Source organism: Capsicum annuum, chromosome 1 (assembly GCF_002878395.1).
Source record: "Capsicum annuum cultivar UCD-10X-F1 chromosome 1, UCD10Xv1.1, whole genome shotgun sequence".
Classification (NCBI taxonomy): Eukaryota; Viridiplantae; Streptophyta; class Magnoliopsida; order Solanales; family Solanaceae; genus Capsicum; species Capsicum annuum.
The window spans coordinates 53324919-53349070 of record NC_061111.1 but is presented as its reverse complement, the minus strand read 5'-3'; positions in this window follow the sequence as shown (position 1 = coordinate 53349070).

Here is a 24152-nt window from a genome sequence, read left to right as displayed (position 1 = left end):
TGGGTTCTATATCTTGGTGTGTTTTTATAATATATGTGAGATATACTAGAACTGTTAGTACAAGTGGTATGGGCTACCATTGTGGGACATTTTCTGATTGCAGGTGACGTGCCCTTAGTATATATTTTGTATGCTTTATTTACTACTTTTCTTGGTCGGCCTATGATACCTACTGAGTACAAGTGGACCGTACTCATGCCTACTGTTCCCTTTCAGTGCAGGTCCTAGCTTGAGTGCTCCTCAGCTTACTTGATTCGAGTGATTGTTGGAGCTTCCAAGGTAGCGGTTGGACATTCATTCGTTCGAAGTTCACCTCTATCTTTCTATACAAGTTATGTATTTATTAGTATTTGGAGACAGTTATTATTCCTTTGTGGTTACTTTTTCGATGTATTTGACTCTTAGATTGTATTAGTAGTTCTTACACTATTGACACCTAGTTATGGGCATGATTGGTAGTTTGGATAAGTTCTTTTTGCATTGTTATGATTATTTATATGGTCCAATTTCATTCTAGAAGTCTTACCTTGGGGTATTTCTGTCTTTTTTTTCTATTCGTATCAGTTTGGGTGATAGGCTGACTTGTCAAGGTACGCCATGACAAGTGCCATTATAACCCCCATTTTTTAGGTCATGATGATTGGTATCAGAGCAGCCAGGTTTCATTGGTCTCAACGGTGTAAGAATAGGATGTCTAATAGAGTCTCCTGGATCAATACATAGACATCCATAGCTATCTTCGAGAGGCTATAGGACGTCTTTAGGAAATTTTCCTCATTTTATTCCTTATCGTGCTAATTCTTTCATACCGTGTATTCTGAGTTGTGTTTCACTCTTTCTACGTTAATGGAGTTATTTATAGCTCTTATCAGTTGAGAGATGCAGGGAGAGATTATTGGATATCATTTGTTGGTTGTAGGATTGTTAATGCTCTTGATGTTAGTGCCTTTTAGTTTAAGAGATCATATATGGGACAAGCTTGATCATATGGAGCAGGACTCCATGATAGTTTTTAATTATAAGACATGCTTCAACGCCCTGTCCAAATATGAGTTTGGGAAGATTCAAAAGTTTGTGAAAGGTTTGGTTGTCTCCCTTCAGTTGGCTACATCTCAGATGGTTGTGTTTGATAGTTCTTTTTAGAGTATTGTAGATTATGTTAAGGTAATAGAGAGTATTCTTAGTGCATCTTAGGGAGGCACAACTTTTTGATGAGTTCAGAAGTTAGCCTATTGAGGTAGAAATTTTAGAGGTTCTTGTGGATACCATAGTAGGCCAGTGCAGGTGATTTTATAGAGTGTAGGTAATCTTATAGAATTCACCTAGTGGATCTTCTTGTTTAGCTATTTAGGATGGTTGTTTGAGCTCAGTTGTACTTTTGCTTGTTGAGAATGGTCGTAGAGGTTGCTATGTGTGTGATGAGATTAGCCATGTGGCCAAGGACTATTCTCGTCGTGTGTTTAGAGCTACTCCTTTTTCAGTAGTGGAAGGTAGGGGTTTTACTAGAGGTGCGAGAGATAGAGATAGTGGAGGCTGTGGTGGTGGTTATAGGGCTACTCAGCCAATTTATAATAGTGGGTTGTGTTATGCTATACCATCCAAACTTAGGACAAAGGCTTCTGATATTGTGACTACAGGTAACTTCCTCATTTGTTTCAGACCTGCATCTGTATTATTTGATCCTAAATCGACTTTCTTCTTTGTGACTGTGTATTTTGCTTTGGGTTTTGATTCTGTTAGTGAGCCTTCTGCTATGTCTATTTATGTATCTACCCCGATAGGTGAATCTATAGTGGTGGATCGGACGTGCTGATCTTGTGTTGTGACTTTTGCCGGGCGTGAGACTTTGGTAAACTTGTTTGTGTTACATATGGTCGATTTTGGTGTTATTTTGGGTATGGATTGGTTGGCTCCTTATCATGTTGTCTTAAATTGTTTTTCTAAGATTGTTACTTTAGTTTTAGCGGGTGTGCCAAGAATGGCTTGGGAGGGTACACTTATTTCGGGTCCTAAGAGGGTTATATCTTATGTTCAGGCTCGTAAATTGGTTGAAAAGGGATGTTTATCTTAGTTGTTTATATTCCTGACACCAATGTTGTTTCGCCTCCTTCCTTAGATTTTGTCCGTGTTTTCTGTGAGTTTATGGAGGTGTTCCCTATGAACTTGCCTAGTATTCCTTCGAATCGAGATATTGATTTTATTATTGATGTTGAGCCAGGAACTGAGCCCATTTTTATTTCTCCTTATAGGATGGCCCCAGCAGAGTTGAAGAAACTAAAGGACCAGTTGCAGGAGTTATTGGATAAGGGATTTATTTAACCTAGTGTTTCACCTTGGGGTGAGCTTTTCTTGTTTGTGAAGAAAAACGATGGGTCTATGCAGATGTGTATTGATTATCGGTAGTTGAACAAGGTGACGATTAAGAATAAATATCTTCTTTCTCACATTGATGATTTTTTTGATCAGCTTCAGGGTGCTGCGGTGTTTTCGAAGATTGAATTGCAGTTTGGTTATCACCAGTTGAGGATTAGGGCTTTAGATATTTCGAAAATAGCTTTTCAGACTTAATATGGTCATTATGAGTTCTTGGTCATGTCTTTTAGGTTGATCAATTCCTCTGCCATGTTCGTGGAGTTGATGAACTGGGTATTTTGACTGTATCTTGACTCCTTTATGATCGTATTTATAGATGATATCTTAGTTTATCCCAAGAGTGAGGTTGAGCATGAGGAGCATTTGTGGATTGTGCTTTAGAGATTGAGGGATAAGAAGTTGTATGCTAAGTTCTCTAAGTGTAAGTTTTGGTTGGAGTCTGTTTCTTTCTTGGGTCATGTGGTGACTAAGAAAGGTATTATGGTTGATCCAACTAAGGTTGCAGCGGTTTGTGATTGGGCTAGACCTACTTCGCCCACCGAGATTCTAAGTTTTATTGGCTTGGACGGGTATTAATAGTGTTTTGTTGAGGGTTTCTCTTCCATTGCAGCTTCATTAACCAAGTTGACCCAGAAGAAAATTCCTTTTCAGTGGTCCAATGTTTGTGAGGCGGGCTTTCAAAAGCTCAAGAATTTATTGACTTCAGCTTCTATTTTGGCTTTGCCCAAGAAGAGCATTGGTGTTATTGTCTTTTGTGATGCTTCAGGTGTTGGGTTAAGGGTTGTGTTGATATAGAAGGGCAAGGTAATCGTGTACGCATCTCGTCAAGATTGAAGCCTCATGAGAGGATTTATCTTACCCATGATTTGGAGTTGTTTTCAGTTGTGTTTGCCTTGAATTTTTGGGGGCACTACTTGTATGGATTCCATTATGAGATCTTCTCAGATCACCATAGTCTTCGGTACTTCTTTATCAGTGAGATCTTCTTAGGAGGTAGTGCTGTTGGCTTGAGTTGCTTAAGGATTATGACTTGGCTATTCTCTTCCATCAGGGCAAGGCTAATATAGTGGTGGATGACTTGAGCCGAACATCAACTAGCATGGGTAGCTTTGTGCATCTTTTGATTCAGGAGAGGCCATTGGCCTTAGAGGTTCAGCATTTGGCTAACCAGATGGTTAAGCTTGATACTTTGACACTAGGGCATGTTTTGGCATTTATGGAGGCTATATCATCTTTGATAGAGTAGATTCAAGCTCATCAGTTTGACGATGGTTGATTGAGGTTAATTCAAGATAAGGTATAGAGTGGGGAGACTAAGGAAGCCTCACTTGATTTGGATAAAGTTTTGAGGATTGGGGGATGAGTAGCATGCCAAAGTGGTGATCGGGTTAGGTTTATATTGGGGGAGGCCCATTGTTTCAGATATTCTATCTATCCAGGTGTGACTAAGATGTATCGTGATTTGTGGCAGCACTATTGGTGGGGTGGTATGAGGCGAGATATAGCGGATTTTGTGGCTCGTTGCCTATGTTGTCAGTAAGTGAAGGCCGAGCATTTAAGACCTGGTGGTTTACGCCAGAGGTTACCCGTTCCTGAGTGGAAGTGGGAATACATCACTATGAACTTTGTGATTGGTTTGCCTCGTACTTTCATGGTTCTGATAGTTCTTAGATCATCGTGGATCGATTGACCAAGTCAGCTTATTTTATTCTGGTTTGGGTCTCCTTCAGTGCTGAGAGGTTAGCCTTTATTGTCATTCGTGAGATTGTGCATCTTCATGGTGCGCCAATGTTCATTATTTTAGATTGAGGTTTTGTGTTTATATTTCACTGTTGGAAGACTTTTTAGAATGAGTTGGGTACTCGAGTTGATCTTAGCATAGTGTTTCACCCTCAGACTGATAGCCAATTAGAGCGGACTATCTAGGTTTTGGGAGGATATACTTCACGCATGTACGATGGATTTTGGTGGCTAGTGGGAGCAGTATTTGGCTTTAGTAGAGTTTGAATATGGTAATAGTTACTATTCTAGTGTTGATATGGCTCCTTTTGAGGCGTTGTATGGTTGGCATTATCGCTCTCCATTAGGTTGGTTTGGCATTTCAGAGGTGAGACCTCGAGGTACAGACTTTCTTCGTGAGTAGTTGGATAGAGTCTAAGTCCGTCAAGAAAGACTTAGAGCGGCTTAGAGATTACAGAAGTGCTATGTTGATCATAGACTTCGTGCCTTGAGATTTGGTATTGGTGATCACATTTTTCTTTGAGTTTCACCCATGAAGGGTGTGATGAGGCTTGGGAAGAGGGGCAAGCTTATCCCCAGGTGTATTGATTCTTTTGAGATTCTTCGGACTGTTTGTAATGTGGCTTATGAGTTGGCTTTGCTCCCCGATCTATTAGCTGTTCATCCAACTTTTTCATGTTTCATGCTTCGTCTCTATATTCTTGAGTCTCATATTATTCGTTAGGAGTCATTTTATCTAGATCAGTGGTTGTCTTTTGTTGAGGAGCCAGTATCCATTTTGGCTAGGGATGTTAGGCAGTTGCGCTCTAAAGTGATCCTTGTGGTTCAGGTCCAGTGGGAACTTTGACCTGTAGATATGGCTACTTGGGAGATTGAGTCTGATATGCGTAGTTCCTATCCCTAGCTTTTCATTGATTCAGGTATTTCCTTGCCTTAGGTCGAAGACGAACTAGATGTTTAGTGGTGGATAATGTAACGACTTGAAAATTTGATAAAATATGTGAAATTTGTGATTTTGTGTGATTTGACTATTTTGCCCCTCCCCGTTGTTTCATTATGGTATTTCTGAGGTTGGGAGTGGTTGACATGATTTTTGATGCATTTTGGTATCATTTATGCAATATTGTGATTTTTGATGGCTTCGAGAGCCTTATTTCGAACTAATGTGGATATATTTTGATCCGTACAATGGATGACCGAACGAACTGTGCCAGCAGTTCCAGAATATCGATTTTAGGCTAGGTAGACCTTTGGTTCGGGTCCCGGTGCACCCAAACTCATTTCGACCTATTGATTGAAAAGTTGAAAAACTGAAAATATGGGTGTAGAACCCACATTTGATCGAAACGACCTCGGATGAAAAATCCGACTTCGCCAGCAGATACGGAATGTCAATTTTAGTGTGTTAGCATATTTGGTATAATTTTACATCTTTTAAATCTCATTCCGACCCTCGGTTTTTATGATTTCGGGTTTCGGGGGTCAATTTTGTGAAAACGAATTTTTCCAGAAAATCTGGTAGATCTATCGCGTCCGGAACATCGAATTTAGTGTGATTGCATAGTTCATTTGCATAAATCAGACTCCGAACGAATCACGTGCACCCCATCAAAATCTATTTCGACTTAGAAAAAAAAAGTCTGCACAGTTATTGCAGAAAATCTGCAATATATATAGCAGATTTTTCACCCTTTTTGGCCCATTTTGCTCATTTTTCATCTTGCCTCTTGAAAGTTAAACCCTAAACGTTTTGGAATTTTAAAAGTGAAGTTTGTGGGAGTTTGGGAAGCCTAGATTAATACCTATATCTTGACTATATTACGAATTTAAGGTAAGAATTTACCCTTTTCTTAGTAATTTCTTCATTAATTTCTCAAAACCCAAAAATCTTAGGGTATGATTTTAAACCCAAATTTCACTCATTTTCACTTGAATAATACTTTTATCTTATAATAACTAATTTTTCATCAATTTAAACTCCAAAACAACTCCGATTCTGGATTTTAAACTGGATTTCAAATATTTTACCCGATAAAGCTAAAAAATGATTTTTCTTCGATTTGAACCTCGTTTTTTACTCGATTTAACTTGGATTTTTAGACGAAGGTTCTTAAAAATATGGGGAACATATTTTTAAAGTAAAGTTTTGATTTTTCCCTTCTTTTTCGGAAACCCATTTTTAGGGTCAATTTTGACCCCGAACCAAAAGTAGTCAATATAGGTGTCGTTAATTTCATTTTGATGCGTAGATTTCATATTTGATGTTTCTAGTGAAGTTCGGGATTGTTCATAAAAGGTAAGGTTGCGGGTTCAAGTGTAGCGGAGCGGTTTCGACTTTCGAGGTAGGTTATGACTTAACTCTTCAGACTAGGCTGGGTAGTAAATGATGGTGCAAAATGCATGTTACGGGTGGGAACTAATCATGAAAAATAGCTATCTACATGTTGTGCCCGTGTGGGGCCTATATGTGAAGTAATTGTCAAAACTGAAATATTATGTGATATGTTTGACCGTGTGGGGTCCTATATGACATTGATAATCTTGAGTACATGTGAGTAATTGTGTTGTATTGTTTAATATGGTACCATTGGTATATTATGATTATATTCATACTTTATTGGCATATGAGACATTAGAAATTCATGGATGAAATGAAAATAACGAGTGAATATTGACTCATGTGGTTGTGGAAATGTACCATTGCGGTTAGTTGTGGAAATATATCATGTGGTTGATTGTGCAAATACTTATTATGATTGGTTGTGAGTATTACATCTTCATATCATACTCATTCATGAAACATTGGTACCACTGTGGCAACATTTGAGAAATACTGACAACACTTTTTTAAAAATATTGTAACACCTTATAAAACCCTTTCTGAGGGATATGCCGGAAAGGAGATATGAGATATATGGATTGTATATAGGTTGAAGAACCCTCCATGGGTCCTACGTCGGGAATCTTTAGCTCCGTAGGTGTATACGGGGATTGTGCGATGATCCTGGAGGTTGTGCGACAACCTCATGCATCATCATCATCATCATTATCATATACATTGCACTTACTTTATTATGTTTATGTTGTGTCATATTGCCTTATTGATTTGTCATCTATGTATTTGTCTTACCTTTCTTTACTTGTATTTGATGATCTTATATCCACATATTCTCTCTTGTTCTATTTATATGTGGCATAAGTATACTTGGGTTCTATATCTTGGTGTGTTTTTGTAATATATGTGAGATAATCTAGAACTATTAGTGCAAGCGGTGTGGGCTACCGTTGTGAGACATTTTCTGATTGCAGGTGATGTGCCCTTAATGTATATTTTGTATGCTTTATTTACTTTTTTGCTTGGCGGCCTATGATACCAACTGAGTACAAGTGGACCGTACTCATGCCTACTGCACCCTTTCGGTGCAGTTCCTAGCTCGAGTGCACCTCAGCTTACTTGATTCGGGCAATTGTTGGAGCTTCCAAGGTACCGATTGGACATTCATGTGTCTGAAGTTCACCTCTATCTTTCTATACTAGTTATGTCTTTATTAGTATTTGGAGACAGTTATTATTCCTTTGTGGTTATTTTTTTGATGTATTTGACTCTTGAATTGTATTAGTAGTTCTTACATTATTGACACCTGGTTTTAGGCATGATTGGTAGTTTGGATACGTTTTTTCCGCATTGTTAAGATTATTTATATGGTCCGGCTTCATTCTAGAAGTCTTACCTTGGTGTATTTCTGTCCTTTTCTCTATTCATATCAGTTTGGGTGATAGGCTTCCTTGTCAAGGTACGCTGCGACAAGTGCCATCATGACCCTCGTTTTTGGGTCGTGACAGTATATATCTTTTCTCCTTTTCAAACTTTTTTTCAGTATTTTTATCAATCATGTGTTCAATATTTAAAAGAGGGGATATTGAAAACATGATTTGGCAATATATGGCTACTTCAAAATTTCTTCTTATGTCATAAGAACCAAACACAAGTTCACCACGAAGAAGAAGGAAGTTTGATGGCGGTATAAAATTCATCAAAAAAAAATGATCAAATTAATTTCGTACTTCATTGAGATGAAGAAGAATGTATAAATACATCAAGGAATTGTGCAGCGATTGTTTTTGATGTCTTGAGTGATGACATATACCGAATATTATTGTATCTATTTTCTGTTTAAATTCGCTGCAATTAATTAAACAAGAGATTTCACTTTACCTATGTGTTGCCACATTTTTTTTGAGGGGAAGGGAGGGCGGGGGCAAACTTTAAACTTTCAAGGAATCAATAATAATATGGCCACATGCATAGTGCCTTGGAATTATGTTTATGAAAAAATAGTTTTTCACAATAGATTTCTTTTTTCGTCCATATAAGATCAGTTCTTTGTATATTTATATATAATTGTGGTCTATTAAAAGATGGTGTATATATGGCTAGAAATTTATATTTTTTTGGTTTTTTTCCTCTTTTTCTATTTTTTAAAAAATAATTTTTCACCTTGTGAAACTTTTTTTTTTTTTGTTTTGTGTTTCATTACACATTTCAAAAATAATTTTGTTAATCCTTTTAATTACATCTCATCTTTGCTTCTTTCCTTTATTATCCCTTTGATAATAATTCATGGTCATCATAATAATTATCTTAACAATAATTTCTATCATCATGTATTGAGGTAAAAGAAAGAAAAAGAGGAAGCAAAAATTCTTACCAATTGGTATTATAAATTTATGGCAAACGAGTTTAATTTTGTATTGTTTTTTGTTTATTTTGTTTATTTTTAAAACTTTTTTTAGATTTAGGTTTTCAAAACTTTTTTCTTTTTAGATGTTTTTGTTCATTTTACTAAATTATAATAATATAATAATCTACTAATTAATTAAATTAAAAAATACAAGTTTAACACATGTAATTAAGCAAAGAGTATTGTATTTGTTATGACTTGAGATAATTCAGCTAATGAGCACTTGGGTTACATAACCGCTACGATAAATGAACAAACAAAAACATAAGTTACAACTATAGAATAATGTAAAATAGTAATGATTCATTAATGTTGAAAATGTTGAATTAAAATAGTAAGAAGCAGTAATACAAATTGTCTTTTTATTCATAATCTTCTCCCCTTTAGAATTGCGAAGGTTAAATTGATAGTTCTCAAGTCTTTTGATTTTCTTTTTAGTTATTGGTTCACTGCTTTGATTGAGATTACTATCAAATTACAATCTAAATTATGACATTCAACAAAAATGTACTCATTGGGTTACTATTATTGCTAAAGAAATTTGAATATTCAAGATCTACTTTCACTATTAAAAATATATATGTATTTTATCTTATGAAAGAAAATTTAAAAAGATTTTAAATATTATAAAAAAAATAAATTTAATAAGCATGCGGCTCTTCCTTCTTCCCCATCTCTATGGTAACTTCCTCCTTGAATTAATAGAGTAACAGTTGAAATTTAAGGCACATTAATTGTTGTGTTTAACTAAATAAAGAGTTTATACATCATTTTACATGAATACACCTTAATATTTTCATGTGAAAAAAAGTTTTTTAAATGTATTTAACTTTTAAATTTAATTAGGTATTAAAAAAAATTAAATCATAAATTTAATAAAGTATTTCATAATCGTATAAAGCACAAGCAATTTCATGACCGCGCGAAGCGAGGCTAACTTCACTAGTTACTTAATTATAATGTTGTAGAAACTCAATGATATGGAAGGCATGGGACTCTTAGAATCTGTCTTTTCTACGTTCACTGAATCCATATTTAATCTGATCCCAATTTGTGATAATGATAAATATTAAAGACTTAATGGTCACCTTTTATTGCATTAACCAAAAAATCTTAATTTCTAACTCTAATAATTAAGCTTAAAGGGCGTGACTGTAATTCAACTTTAGACTTAGGTCTTCTCAGTTATAGCATATTATGATATGATGTGACATGTTATTTTTAGTATGTGGAATTTTTTTTCACGTCAGACTATGAACCACACAGATTGTATTTTCATCTTGTTGTGTCTGATAGGAAGAAAATTATGAATAATTTTATGTTCACTTGGAACATGGCTACGTTTAAGTGTCTAGATGAAATTTTCAAATAAGTTTAAGGGAGATCGTATATGTATTTGCCCCCCAATCAAAATAATGTGCATCATCATCATCATTATCCTCATTTTTATATTTTTTTTATTGTTGTTGCCATATACGTACAGTGATAAAACACTGAGAATATTTTAATGAAAAAAGGATACAGGAGTATAAGACACAACACTTACACCTGTACATCCTCCACTATTCCATTGGTCACTGCCAATGAACAATCGACTAACTGTATAATGACTATTGTGGGCCTTGGACAACCTATTACAATCTTCTTAAAGGAAGAAGTGGGCATTAATTTGATGTTAGCTCAAGGATCACACAATCCTCCGGCCTTGGTAGAATACCTAATAGTGATCTAAATGATGAAACTTTCTGGATCTTTGAGCTATGTTTGCAGTATATTTTGAATTTTGGATGTGCTCTCCTTAAAAAGTGCCACTACAGTATACTCAGTCAACCTATTCTTGTTAGATACAATGTCCTTTATATACTTGGAATAACTAGGAATTCCCTATGAAATATCAATAAGAGGAAGATTAATGTACACCTGATTTAATAAATTAATGAACTTTACAGAGCATGGTTCCTCCTTTCGCTTTTTCAGCATTTGTGGAAGGGGGGTGTGGCTTCACACTTTCCATATTTTTCTCATTGCTCTCAACTTTTTTTTATCTCTGTTTAATTCTCATCTTTGGCCATAGCCTTATGAGGCACCTTTTTTGGCTCGAACTCCTTTAATTTTAGAACATTGTGAGTAGGGACCACATTAACTTACTTAGGGTTTGAATCCGTGTCATTGGAGAAACCTTTCTAAGGTCTAGTGTTCTGTTCCCCAACAAGCTATCCCAACTAAACCTCCAAAGTCTTTGTTTCCAATTTTTGATTCTTTAAATCATCTACCATTTGTGCTTAGCTTTTCATGATCTTCTTCAATATTTTCTTAATATTACTGGATTGAGCACTAGAATAACTACTCTAAGCCTATTGCAACGAATTTTATTTTCCTTGGTTCTATATTAATTTGCATTCTGCTCTTGATTCCTACCCCATGGGAAGTTGGGGTAATTTTTACAATTTGCATTACATGAGTTTCCAAAATTTTAATTACCTTGCATCGTGCATTACCTATAAAGTTTACTGATTCTGGATTAGCTGCACAGTTATCTGCTTAATATTACTATTTCACATACCTCACATCACGTCTGAGTTTGTTGCATAGCATTAGCAAAAGCTTGTTGATGCCCCAAATTCAATTTACTGAACTGGGTGTTTATTTGATTTTGTAGAGAGGAAATCTGTGATGTAATAGCTATCAATTGATAAACTTTTAGAAACCCTACAACTTTTTTCATGGCGCTTCTCAAAATATCTACATTTCATTTAGGGTTCCATTGTGAGATACAATTCAGAAATATGTACAACTTATTATATGTATTTTTAATGCCTCTCCACCCACTGCAAAATCCAGAAGAATCTTTGTATTTGGCATAAGTTCTTTTATAAAGTCTGCATCAAAACCTCATTGGTCTGATGGTAGGGCAATCATGAAGTATGGACTTGAACCTCTTTTATAGTTGATATATATTTTCACCATCCTTCTTTCTAAAGCTTAATATCTCACTTCTTAACCTCGTGTCCTTTCCAGATGAAAAGAAACAAATTAGAAATTTCTTTGCTAAATCATCCCTGGAAGTGATGAAACTATGTGGTTCATCCTTCATCCACCTTTTAGATTTCCCTAATAGAGAAAAATAGAAGAGGGTGATTTTCACATAGTCAATTGATACTTCTGTGGGAATGTAAGTATCACTGATTGATCTTAGGCGCATTTATACACCTAAGTATCATTATGTGTGCTCAACTTAGTTTTGAGAATTCTTGATGTGATTAATGAGATATTAACAGTGTACTTATGTATTTATGTGTTAAGTGACATTTTTAGAGTGTTCAAGGTGCTTTTGAAATAAGTTAAGAACCAAAATGATCAAATACAGCCTAGACGAGAAAACTAGTGGTTCTAGCTTGAACTATGCTTATTCTAGTGTACTTTGATGAGATCTATTGTATTTTATGAACTAATGATTATTATATGATATTGTAGGAGACCATTATAGGTGTTTTGTAAGATATTTAAAGCCAAAAAACAAGTATAATAAGTGGGTAAACAATGCTCAAACGTGCACAAAGATAGGATCTAAAACAGAGTGAATCCTCCCTTTATGGAGGTTCCTTGTGTTGTACCCACCAAAGAATGGGATGGTAAATGTGCCAACCCCCAGGTAGAGGTAACAATGCCTCACCCTTTCTTTGGGTGGGATACCTCCCCCCCCCCCCCCCAATCCTGGTTTTGGTCTTGCGATGCAAGCTCTCTTTCGGGACATCCAAAAGTTGATTTTTATGTCTTTTAAGTGAGGGGCAATGATATAAATACATATATTTCGTGTTAGGCTTCCCATGGATGACCTAAAGTACTATAAAGGAGTACTTAGTCACACTTACACAACACTTTTAAAATAATACAAGATTGGAGAGAAGAGAAGGCATCCAAGGTCTCTACACTCGGGTTCTTTCTTCTCCACTTTAGTTTTCGTTGTAGTTTATACTTATGGATTCCATTATTGTAATCCTTTGTAATATTATGAATGGATAAACACCCTCATTATAGGTTTGATGATACAACATGATTGTGTAATTATGGTTTTATAGTTGGTTTATATGTTTATTAAGTCATGTGATTGTTCTTGCATTCTTGTATTACTATTCTAAAGCGTTATGAACTTTAGGATAAATCTAAGTCTCAAAATAAATTGGCCATAGGAGTGTACAGATGGAATGAAGAATGTAGGGAGTATAAATCATATATTTAATTGTTAGGTACTAATTGTTAAAATATTATTTGCGGTTAGGATAGGGATATACCTAAACACCTCATTTGATTAACAAAATAGGAAGATAGCTTAATACATCCAATTAAAGATACCCCCCGCTCAACGATGTTGTTGTGAGATTAATTTGGGTAGATGAACTAGAGTATGTCCAGTCCCAATTTATAATATCAACCCTATAAATCAAAAATCACGATAAACACTAATACCGGCTAGAAACCATATTTATCCATGAATGTGAAGTAAATGCCTCAACCCTAGAATTCTCTCCATATTATTTACAATCCAAATTTTATATCATTATTAAGTTTTGTTACTTAGTTATAATTACAAATCTCATACACTTGTTACAAAATCTCACTTATTTAATGTCATTAGTAATTCTAGAATTGGATTGCTTGATAAACATCAAGTGCCTGTGAAATAGATATTCGATTCAAAAGGGTCACTTTATTACTTGTACGACCATATAAACTTGTGTGTGCGGTAGGATGCAAAACTTATCTCAAAAAACATTTGCAAGTACTGGTGTGGATCCTCATGAGATAGTCTTGTGAACTTCCCTCTAGTGTGTAATAGTTGCATCATATTCTATTTTAGCTCAAATCAACCTCCTGCATACAGTTTACAAATGCTATTAGTGACATTATTATCAAGTGGGATTTCCACCTCATGAACTAACCTATCTGTTGCCATTTCAGTAGGAACAATTTCTTTCAATCAGCCAGCTGAAGTTGTTGAATTGGGTATTAAAAAGTTGTTGGCCCCCCGCCGTTGATAAGATACTCGTTCAGGATCCAAGTATGGTTTAACTAATTCTCTTTCTCTTAACAGCCTGAGGTGCAAATTAGACCTGCAAAAATCAACCACTAATATAAAGTTGTCAATACTTATAAAAATTATCAAAAACAAAATTCAAAAAATCACTAATTTCTTAAGTCCCCTACAACTACGCCAAAAAATTTGTTGTGGCCTACCGCACACGCAAACGTACGTGGTCTAGCAAGTAATATAGTGGCTCTTAAGTAGTCGGATGTCAAACCCTCAGGAACTTGCATGCCTAACAATTATTTCAATCTAATTTCCAATAGTATTTCAGACAAGTGATTTGTAGTATCAAAGGGTTTATAAGATTTATCATTTATAATAATATGCAAAATAATAAAAATGTCAATCATAATTTTTAATAGATTTATAACCAATAATTAAAGCGATTCAGGGCTATGACATGTAACACAATCATGTTTAGCATTTTTTGATCTCAATGAATTTTATTTATCAAATTGCAGGCTGTGGGTTTAAGTGTACAATCTGGGAATGGTCATCCTCTAAATCACCTATTCAAAACGAGTCTCACAACCACATCATTGAGAAAGGATATGCGTTTCTAATTCAAATGCTTTAATGTTTTCATCTTGTTTGTAGCCAAATTAGGGAAACTAGGTATATTTCTATCCTAGTTGCGAATCAACCCTAACTTTCATAAGAGGTGATTTTATTCCTCGTGTTCTTCCTCCTATTCGCACATCGCCATGGTCAGTTCATACAAGAATTACACATTTATTCTAATGTTGTCCAGATACTAAAATAGCATAACTAATAACACAAGCATAATTGAATAAGAAATAAACTCCATTAATTCAAATCAAATACTAAATAATCATGTTCTAGCCGTAAACCTAGAACAAGGGCTTTTAGCCACTCATATTTTTAAACAAACTTATAAAATTAATATTGTTCATACCAAACAATATAAGTGTTGAAGAGTTTATAAAAGATGAACCCTAACGAAAAAACCCTTAGCCTTTTGTAACTGCTCCAAAATAATATATGAATGCTCTCAAAAATATGCTTGGGGTATTTTTAAATATATGATGAAATTACCTCCAGGCCCTTGAACACAACTTGATCTAAAATATTTGGCTAACTTGGAGTCTACCCCACGCCGCAAGGCCTATCACGCGTTGTCATAACCAGAACAGGGCCTGGCCAAGATGGGTATCTCAAGTCCCACGTTGATCAGGGATCATCCCCTACACCTAACCAAACCAAACACAATATCCCCAACATTGGAAGAATTCCAAATGTATAACAAAATAACTTGTGACAAACTTAAAGAAATTCAAAACATGTCTATAGCTGATGACTCGTAACGGGCTAAACAGTCGACCAACATCACTCAAGTTCACAGTAATCCAAACAAATCCTTCTAAAAAAACAAAATCAAAAACTAGTCTTAGTCGGGACAAGTCCCCAACTCTGACAGATGAGAATGATAATGTTAATAATAATAAAAATCTCAACTTTGATCTATGTAAGAACTGATGAAATGTCTAAGTCTTTCAAAGTATGGAAGCTTACCACTTCACCACAACAAACTGACGAACCGAGCCAATTGGACTAACTTTGCACTGGAAAAATAGACTTCTCTTTGGACCCTGCATCGAGTGGGGATACGACATCCAAAGATGGTTAGTGGTGTGAACACAAGCATAAAACTAAAGAATAGGGGAGAAAATAACATCACAAATATCAATTCAAAACCAGTCTAAAATCCAATTCACAAAATCATATGCAAGTACATATATATATATACACATCACGTGCCTAGGTAGGGAATAGGGCTTAACCTATTCTTTAAAACTTTAGCCTGGATTTTGTAGCTCAACTATCATAACATAAAAAGGTACCCACAGGCTATATATGAGCCCAAATCTCCCCCAGCTGGTAGGGCCCCAGTGTATATGGTCGCACAAACCAGAGGATATACATATGCACTATGAGGGACTCGAACCTCCCGGCATAGCAAAGTGACACAAGCACCAAATCATGTAACAAGATATGAGGGAATCGAACCTCCCAATCAAATAATATTAATAAGGCAAACTCAAACCACCCGGTCATATAGACCCCTGCATCAGCAATCGCAGTTTCCAGTATTGGTCTCTCAAACTAGTAATTCCCCATATATGAAAGACATTGTACAACATAAAACTCATTCTCTTAAGTTGTACGCATAACATAAAAGTCATATATAGTACATCGTACCTATGGCAGTGTGGAATAGTTGAAGTCTGTTGTAGATACGAGTGGTTGTTTCAAGTCGTATAAACAAATAACGAGTCATAAGTTCCCACTCGTATGTTGAATAGTGTGGTCTATCTTTTCCACTACCAAGCTTATAATTTACTAGTCTAGCTCACACCCTTATCATACAAGACGTATAGTTGACTCATGATGACAGGTGATCAATTTATATAAGATTCAATTAAAGGGGTTTTTTGGTCTTTTCTCCTCATATGTAACACCCTGAAAATGGGTCCCAAGATGTTACACGATGCTCAAGACCACAAGTAGTATCAAGCTAACTCTATAAGCCTTCTACTAAATCTGAAACTCATAATAAAGAGGTTTAAGAAAGCAATCATTACTAAAATACTGAATCTGAACTAATCTGGACTGAGTTTAAATGAACACATAGTCTGAAAATACTTAACTTGGAAATTTGAACAACCAACACTGTACAAATGAACATATCTGATAGTCGGACAAGCCTCTAAATCTACTAACTAGAGAGTCACTGGGACAAACCCCCAGCTGACTCCAACTGACTGAAAATAACTGTACAGGCTACTTTAATAAACTGAAAGTCTTAATAACTGGGTCCCTGAACTATAAGGACTCACCAACTATAGGGGTGTACATAGAGATGCTCATGACGATCACGCTGTTGGAACTGAGCACCTGAACCTGCATTATTAAACAATGTATCACATATACATATATGTGGATTAGTACTTTTGGAATGTACTGAGCATGTAGGGGTGAATGCATACGTGAAATAATATCTCAATGTTCATAAAAGTTCATGAAAGAAGGCATGCTAAGTGTAATGACTCACATAGGCTTGAATAACTAAAAGCTGAAACTAATAAATCATAAATGATAAAGCAAAATATATAAATCTTATGAGCCATCACATTTAGTTCTAAAAGTTGTACTTGTATTCTATCTTTAAATCATGCCGTCTAAGTGTAAAAAAGACTCACTTTTATATCTTTAAACTGAAAGCTAAAATCTTATGACTAATGTCTGATGTAAAATAATATCTGAATGAAACTATGAGCCTTCACACTTGAATTCTAAAGCTTTTCTGTAAGTTTTTGCTATTAGGATTACTCTTTTCTATAGGAAGGTTCTTCTAACCGACATAAACCATATGAGATATCATGGAGTCCAACGTCTAGTTCCCCTAAGGTAAAAACCTCACATTGGGGAGAGGTGTCATACTCTTGCTAGGGAGTATAACCTGAGCTGAGTGATCACAACCTGTATGCGTATCCATATACAAATGGAATATAATCTGAATCTATACCTACATTGGCTCGTAGTTCCTGGGAAGTAGGATGCGCTAAACCCACACTTCCGGCTCGGTGCTAAATACTACTCTCTTTAATCTATATGCTTATTATGTAGGAAATTCACTTTAAAACTAGCATAAGGGTTTTATAATGAAAACCAGTTATGCATCTGTCTGTTTTAAGCTGTAGTCAAAACTAATTTATTTTGTGTAAAATGTAATAAAACTCTAATAAAAACTATAAAGTGGATTCCATATCTTAGCTGAGGATCAAAAGATCAAATCTTGTTCAAAATCTAAATGTAAACTAACCACAGGGTTCTTAAAAGAATAATCTCATTCAAATATCAACATTCAAACTAGGGCTTCATAACCCATACTTTAACTCATGTTAAATCATCACAATATTCATTCTTGATAGTCAAAATCTTGAAATTTCTTTAACAATTCTAGTCAAGATCATGGAACTCAATTCTCAATATATGTAAAACTAATCCAAACGTATGGATACATAAACAAGAGATGCAATTCAACATTCAAATGACTTGTAACATCATAAACATCAAATAATTACAATTGGGTATAAACCCTATACTTAAATCATGTCTATTCATGTAAATTAAAGTTTTAAAATTAGTTTTGGGGACAAGGATGAAAAAAATTATCCTTGTTTATAACCCCACATACCTTAATTGACTAAATTGATGAAGGCGCTTGACTTTGAATTCCTATTTGTGTTCTTGAAGATTGTTTCTTAAAGTTCTTGAACCCGGAAACTCGAATTTTGAATTATCTTTGAAAAGAAATGGTGAATTTTGGATTTCTTAAAGTTTAAAATTGAAGCTCTAGGGTTTCTTGGAGAGGAATTTGATGAAAAATCAATATAATATTCTTAGAATAGGTTAAATCTTTTGGTTTTCATGATTTGGGGGCTTGGGAAAAGACTATACTATGTTTGGATTTTTGAAATCGAAACTGGAATGACGATTGAGGCCATACTATGACGATTGAGGCCTTACTTCACCGCATACTAACCGTGGCGCGGTCTAGTTGCGGTGAGCTGCTGCTTTGCCAATCCTAAAGTGATCCAAACCTTATCCAAAAAGCCCAAAACTTACCTGAGACACAGTACTTATACCCCTGAATATAATTTAATTCAAAAATCGTCATCTCGGAGCACGAAAGGTCAACTAAAAATCATCGATGCATAAAGGGAGTCAAAAAAGACTAAGTCCTTCTACTCTTAGCTTTATTTTCAGGTTCTTAGTGCTATAGCCACATACTTAGGGCTGAACTAAACTAAGAAAGTACGAGGTATTACAATATCTCCCCCTTGTGAACATTCATCCTCGAATAAGGCTAATTAAGCTGAGGTTACTGAGGAACTAAGACTATAACTGGCATGCACAACTAAAAACATGAATAAACTGATTTGCAAAAGCAAAAATTATCAAGATAGTTACTATATAAAGCTAAAACTTAGAATGAAAAGAGATGATCTTAGGAAACTTGTTACCTTAAACTGAGTCTAAATTTCTTGCGAAAAGATAAGGGTACTTGGTTCACATATCTGCTTCTGTTTCCTAAGTGGCGTCCTCAACAAACTGATTCCACCAAACAACTTTGACCAAGCAAACTTCTTTGTTCCTTAGTCCACGAATCTGGTGATCAAGAATGTCAACTGAAATCTCTTCTTAAGAGAGGCTATCATGAATATCTGTGCTTTCTAAGGGTACAACAACGGCTGGATTACCAATACACTTCTTTAGTGAGGATACCTGGAACACAGGGTGAACGAATGACAAATCTCCAGGCAACTCAAGTTCGTACGCTATCTTTCCAACACGGCTTAATATTCTGCAAGGGCTAACGTACCAGGGACTAAGCTTCCCCTTTTTGCCAAATCTCTTCACCCCCTTTATGGGTGAAACTTTCAAATAAACTAAGTCATCAACTTCAAACTTAAGATCCCTTCTTCTTAGATCTGCATAAAATTTCTGACAACTCTGAGCTATTTTCAACCTTTCTCAAATCAACTAGACTTTCTCAATAGCTTCTAACACTACATAAGGCCATATCAAAGCGACCTCACCCACTTCAAACCAACTGATCGATGACCTACACCTCCTCCCAAAAAGTGCCTTAAATGGGGCCATCTGAATGCTAGAATGGTAACTGTTATTTTAGACAAACTCGATTAATGATAAGTGATTATCCCCATTACCTTTGAAGTCAAGATCATATGCCCTCAACATATCCTCTGGGGCCTGAATGATCCTATCTGCCTGGCCATCTGTTTGAGGGTGAAAAGCAGAACTGAGATAATATTGAGTGCCAAGACCCTTCTGAAAGGCTTTCCAAAAGTGAGATGTAAACTAAGTACCCCTATCTGAAATGATCGACAAAGGAATTTCATGCAATCTAAAAAAATCTCTAATATACTACTTAGAATAATCTTTTGCTGAGTAGGATGTATGAACTAGCAGGGAAAAGGGTGATTTTGTAAACCTATCTATAATAACCAAAATTGAATCATATTGATGACGCGAATGGGGTAACCCTATTATAAAATCCATGTTCACCTTTTCCTACTTTCAGGTGGGAATACTAAACTCCTGCAAGGAGCTACCACGCATTTGGTGCTCTACCATAATCTTTTGATAAATAGAACACTTAGCCACAAACTCTGTAATATCTTTGTTGATACCACTCCACTAATAGACTTCTTGAAAATCTTGGTACACCTTAGTAGTGCCTGGGTGAATGGAGTAACGCGCACCATGCACTTCAGCCATAATCCACTACCTCAAACCATCAACGCATAACACACATAATCTACTCTGGTATCTCAATACACCATCTTTCCCTTGGGAGAAAATCTCTACCTTCTGATCTCTGACCTACTCCTTCAACTTAACTAGGTTGGGATCCTTATCTTGTTTCTCCTTCACCTCTGAAACTAAAGAAGATTCTGCACTACTCTAGACCCAAATATTTCCCTTAGTCAAATCAACTTGCCGCACACCTAGTCTATCCAACTGATGAAATTCTCGAACTAACTCTTTATTATCACCCTCTACATGAGCCACACTACCCATTGATAGTCTACTATGGGCGTCTGCTACAATATTGGCATTGCCTGGATGATACAAAACACTCATGTTATAATATTTCAATAATTATAACTACCTTTTCTGACAAAGATTTAATTCTCTCTACAAAAACACTTATTGCAGACTTTTATGGTCCGCAAACATATCAATATGCACCCCATAAAGATAGTTCCTCCAGATTTTCAAAGCAAATATAACTCCTAATTCAAGGTCATGAGTAGGATAGTTCTTTTTGTAAGGCTTAAGCTGTCTAGAGGCATAGTCTATGAATCTACCTCTCTGCATCAAAACACAACCCAAACCAATTATAAAAGCATCACAATAAACAATGAATATATCTGTACCATCAGGTAACACTAAGACTAAAGCTGAAGTGAGTCAAGTTTTCTTCTGAGTCAATCTAGACATAGGGGATGCAATGGACAAAACCCCCTCAACAAACCTTCTGTAATAGCCAACTAAACCCAAGAAACTTCTGATGTTTGATGGAGAAATAGGTCTAGGCTTGTTTCTCACTGCTTTGGTCTTTTGGGGATCTACTTTAATGCCATCACCGAAAATAATATGATCGAGGATAGCTACTGACCTTAGCCAAAATTCATACTTGTTGAATTTGGAGAACAACTGGTGGTCTCTAAGAGTTTGTAACATAATTCTAAGATGGTCTGCATGGTCATTCTCACTATGAGAATAGACAAAAATATTATCGATAAAGACTATGACAAATATGTCTAGGTAGTATTTGAACACTTTGTTCATCAAGTTCATAAAGGCTGCTGGAGCATTTGTTAGCCCGAAGGACATAACTAGGAATTCAAAATGACCATAACGGGTTTTGAAAGCTATCTTGGGAATATCACATTCCCTTACTCTAAGCTGGTGATATCCGGATCTAAGGTCTATCTTAGAGAAGTAACTTGCACCTTGGAGTTGATCAACTAAGTCATCAATTTTGGGAATAGGGTATCTATTTTTAACTGTATTTTTATTCAGCTGATGATAGTCAATGCACATTTTCAGAGAACTATCTTTCTTTCGCATGAATAGGACGAGAGTGCCCCATTAAGAAACACTGGTCCTTATGAAACCTTTATCTAAAAGATCTTTGAGCTGGTCCTTTAACTCTTTAAGCTCAGCTGAAGCTATATGATATGGAGGAATGAAGATGGGCTGAGTATCAGGAAGAAGATCAATGCTGAATTCTATTTTTCTATCTGGAGGTACCCTTGACAAATCTTCTAGAAAGACTTCAAAAAACTCATTGACTACATGGACTGACTGAACTGATGGAGCCTCAGACTTAGTGTCCTTGACTTGAACTAAATGATAAATGAACCCTTTTGAAATCAACGTTTTGGCCTTAAGATGGGATATGAAATGACTCTTGGGAGATACTAAATTACCTTCCCACTCAAAGACTGACTCATCTGAAAATTGAAACTTCACCACTCGGGTGCAACAATGTATAGATGTATAACAGAAATGAAGACAATCCATGCTTAGAATAAAGTCAAAGCCAACCATATTTAACTCTATTAAATTTGATAATATGATCTTATGAAGGACAATGATAGGACACTTTATGTAGATCTATTTGGCAACAACTGACTCACCCATTGGGGTAGAAACTAAGAAGGGCTTAGAAGCTTTTCAGGATATACTCCAAAATTTACCGCAACTAATGGAGTCACATAAGAGGGATTTGTCCCTGGGTCTAGCAATGTATAAATATCAAGATGAAAGATACGAAGCATACTAGTAACAACATATGCTGAACTCTCTTTCTCCTAGTGAGATAATAAAGTATAGAACTGATTCTGGCATTGACCACCACCGGTACTGGATGATGCACCTTGAGGAAGGGCTGGGCGACCTATAGGAGCTAGTGTGCTAGTAGCCTAATTCTGGGGACGAATATCCCTGCTTCCTTGCTTAGCATACGGGCACTTTTTGATTCCATAGCCCAACTTACCATACCCAAAACAACCTTTTTGTCCCAACAAACACTACCCAAGATGATTCTTACCATATCTAGCATATACAGGATAACTGGGCCTTCCACCCACACTGTTCTGAGACCTGGACATAAAAGTCTGACCCCACTATTCCTACTTGGCTCTGGGTGCAGGAGAACTAGCTGAAGATGGCATTAACAAAGAAGAATGACCTTGAAACTACAAATGATTTCCCCTACAGATCTTGGTTGGCCATACTCAAACTTTCCAATTCTAGCCTTCTTATTTCTTCCACCTCTCCCCTTCAACTTTTCTGCCTTAATTTGTTAAGCATGAGTTATTAGTCTAGCAATATCCATATCCCTAATAAGCATGGAAGTCCTACACTTCATGACTACCGAACCAGGAATTTCAGTAACAAACTTATTCATGCTAGACCTTGGGTCAGCTATCAGATTAGGAGCATACTTTGATAACTAATTAAATTTAAGGCAGTACTCTTTCATTGTCATCGAGCCCTGCCTCAGGTTCATAAACTCTTTAATTTTTGCTTCTCGCAACTGATGTGGAAAGAACCTATCTAGAAATACATCCTAAGAAACCAGCCAACTCATGGGAGCTGCATTTTTACCTCTACCATTCTTCCACATAACCACCCAATCATAAGTAACATCCTTCAACCGGTAAGAATCAAATTCTATACTATCCTCTTTAGTAACATGCATAACTTGGTGATCTTTTACACCTCATCAAGATACAACTGTGGGTCCTCACCTACCTTTGACAAAAAGAATTCAAGCAGATTCATCCTCATAAAGTCATGAAGTTTGGCTACAGCTAAATCACTCTCTTACTGATATGAGACTATAGACTGATAGTTTCCCTGAACATAGCTAGTCACAACTTGGTATAACACCTAAAAGGAAGCTCAAAATTAAGCATGAGACACATTCTCATTCAAAGGATCAGCAGGCTGGGGTGGCTGGTTATTATTTCTGTAGGCATTAGCTCTACGAGGAGACATATTCTTCCATCTAAGGGCATAAGTTAAAAGCAGATAGAGACAACTGTAAGTACAATGGAATATGAAAGAAAAGGATGATTTCCTAAATCATTCCATTGCCTCTTGCTCATAAATATGATGTTCTTTATACCTATGATCAAGACGCTATGTAACACGGCTTGTTGACTCTCTAGGACTCTTTCAAACCTTAGGCTCTAATACCAAGTTTGTAACGCCCCCAAAATGGGTCCCGAGACATCACATGGTGCTCAAGACTGCTAGTAGTCTCAAGCTAACTCTATAAGCCTTCTACTAAATCTAAAACTCATAATAAATAGGTTTAAGCAAGCAATCATTACTAAAATACTAAATCTAAACTAATTTGGACTAAGTTTAAATAAACATAGTGTCAGAAAATACTTAACTAGGAAATCTGAACAACCAAAACTGTAAAATTGAACATATCTGATAGTCAGACAAACCTCTAACACTACTAACTAGAGAGACACTGGGACCAACCCCCGGCTGACTCGAACCAATTGAAAATAACTCAGCAGGATACTTTAATAAGCTAAAAGTCTGAATAACTGGGTCCCCAAACTATAAGG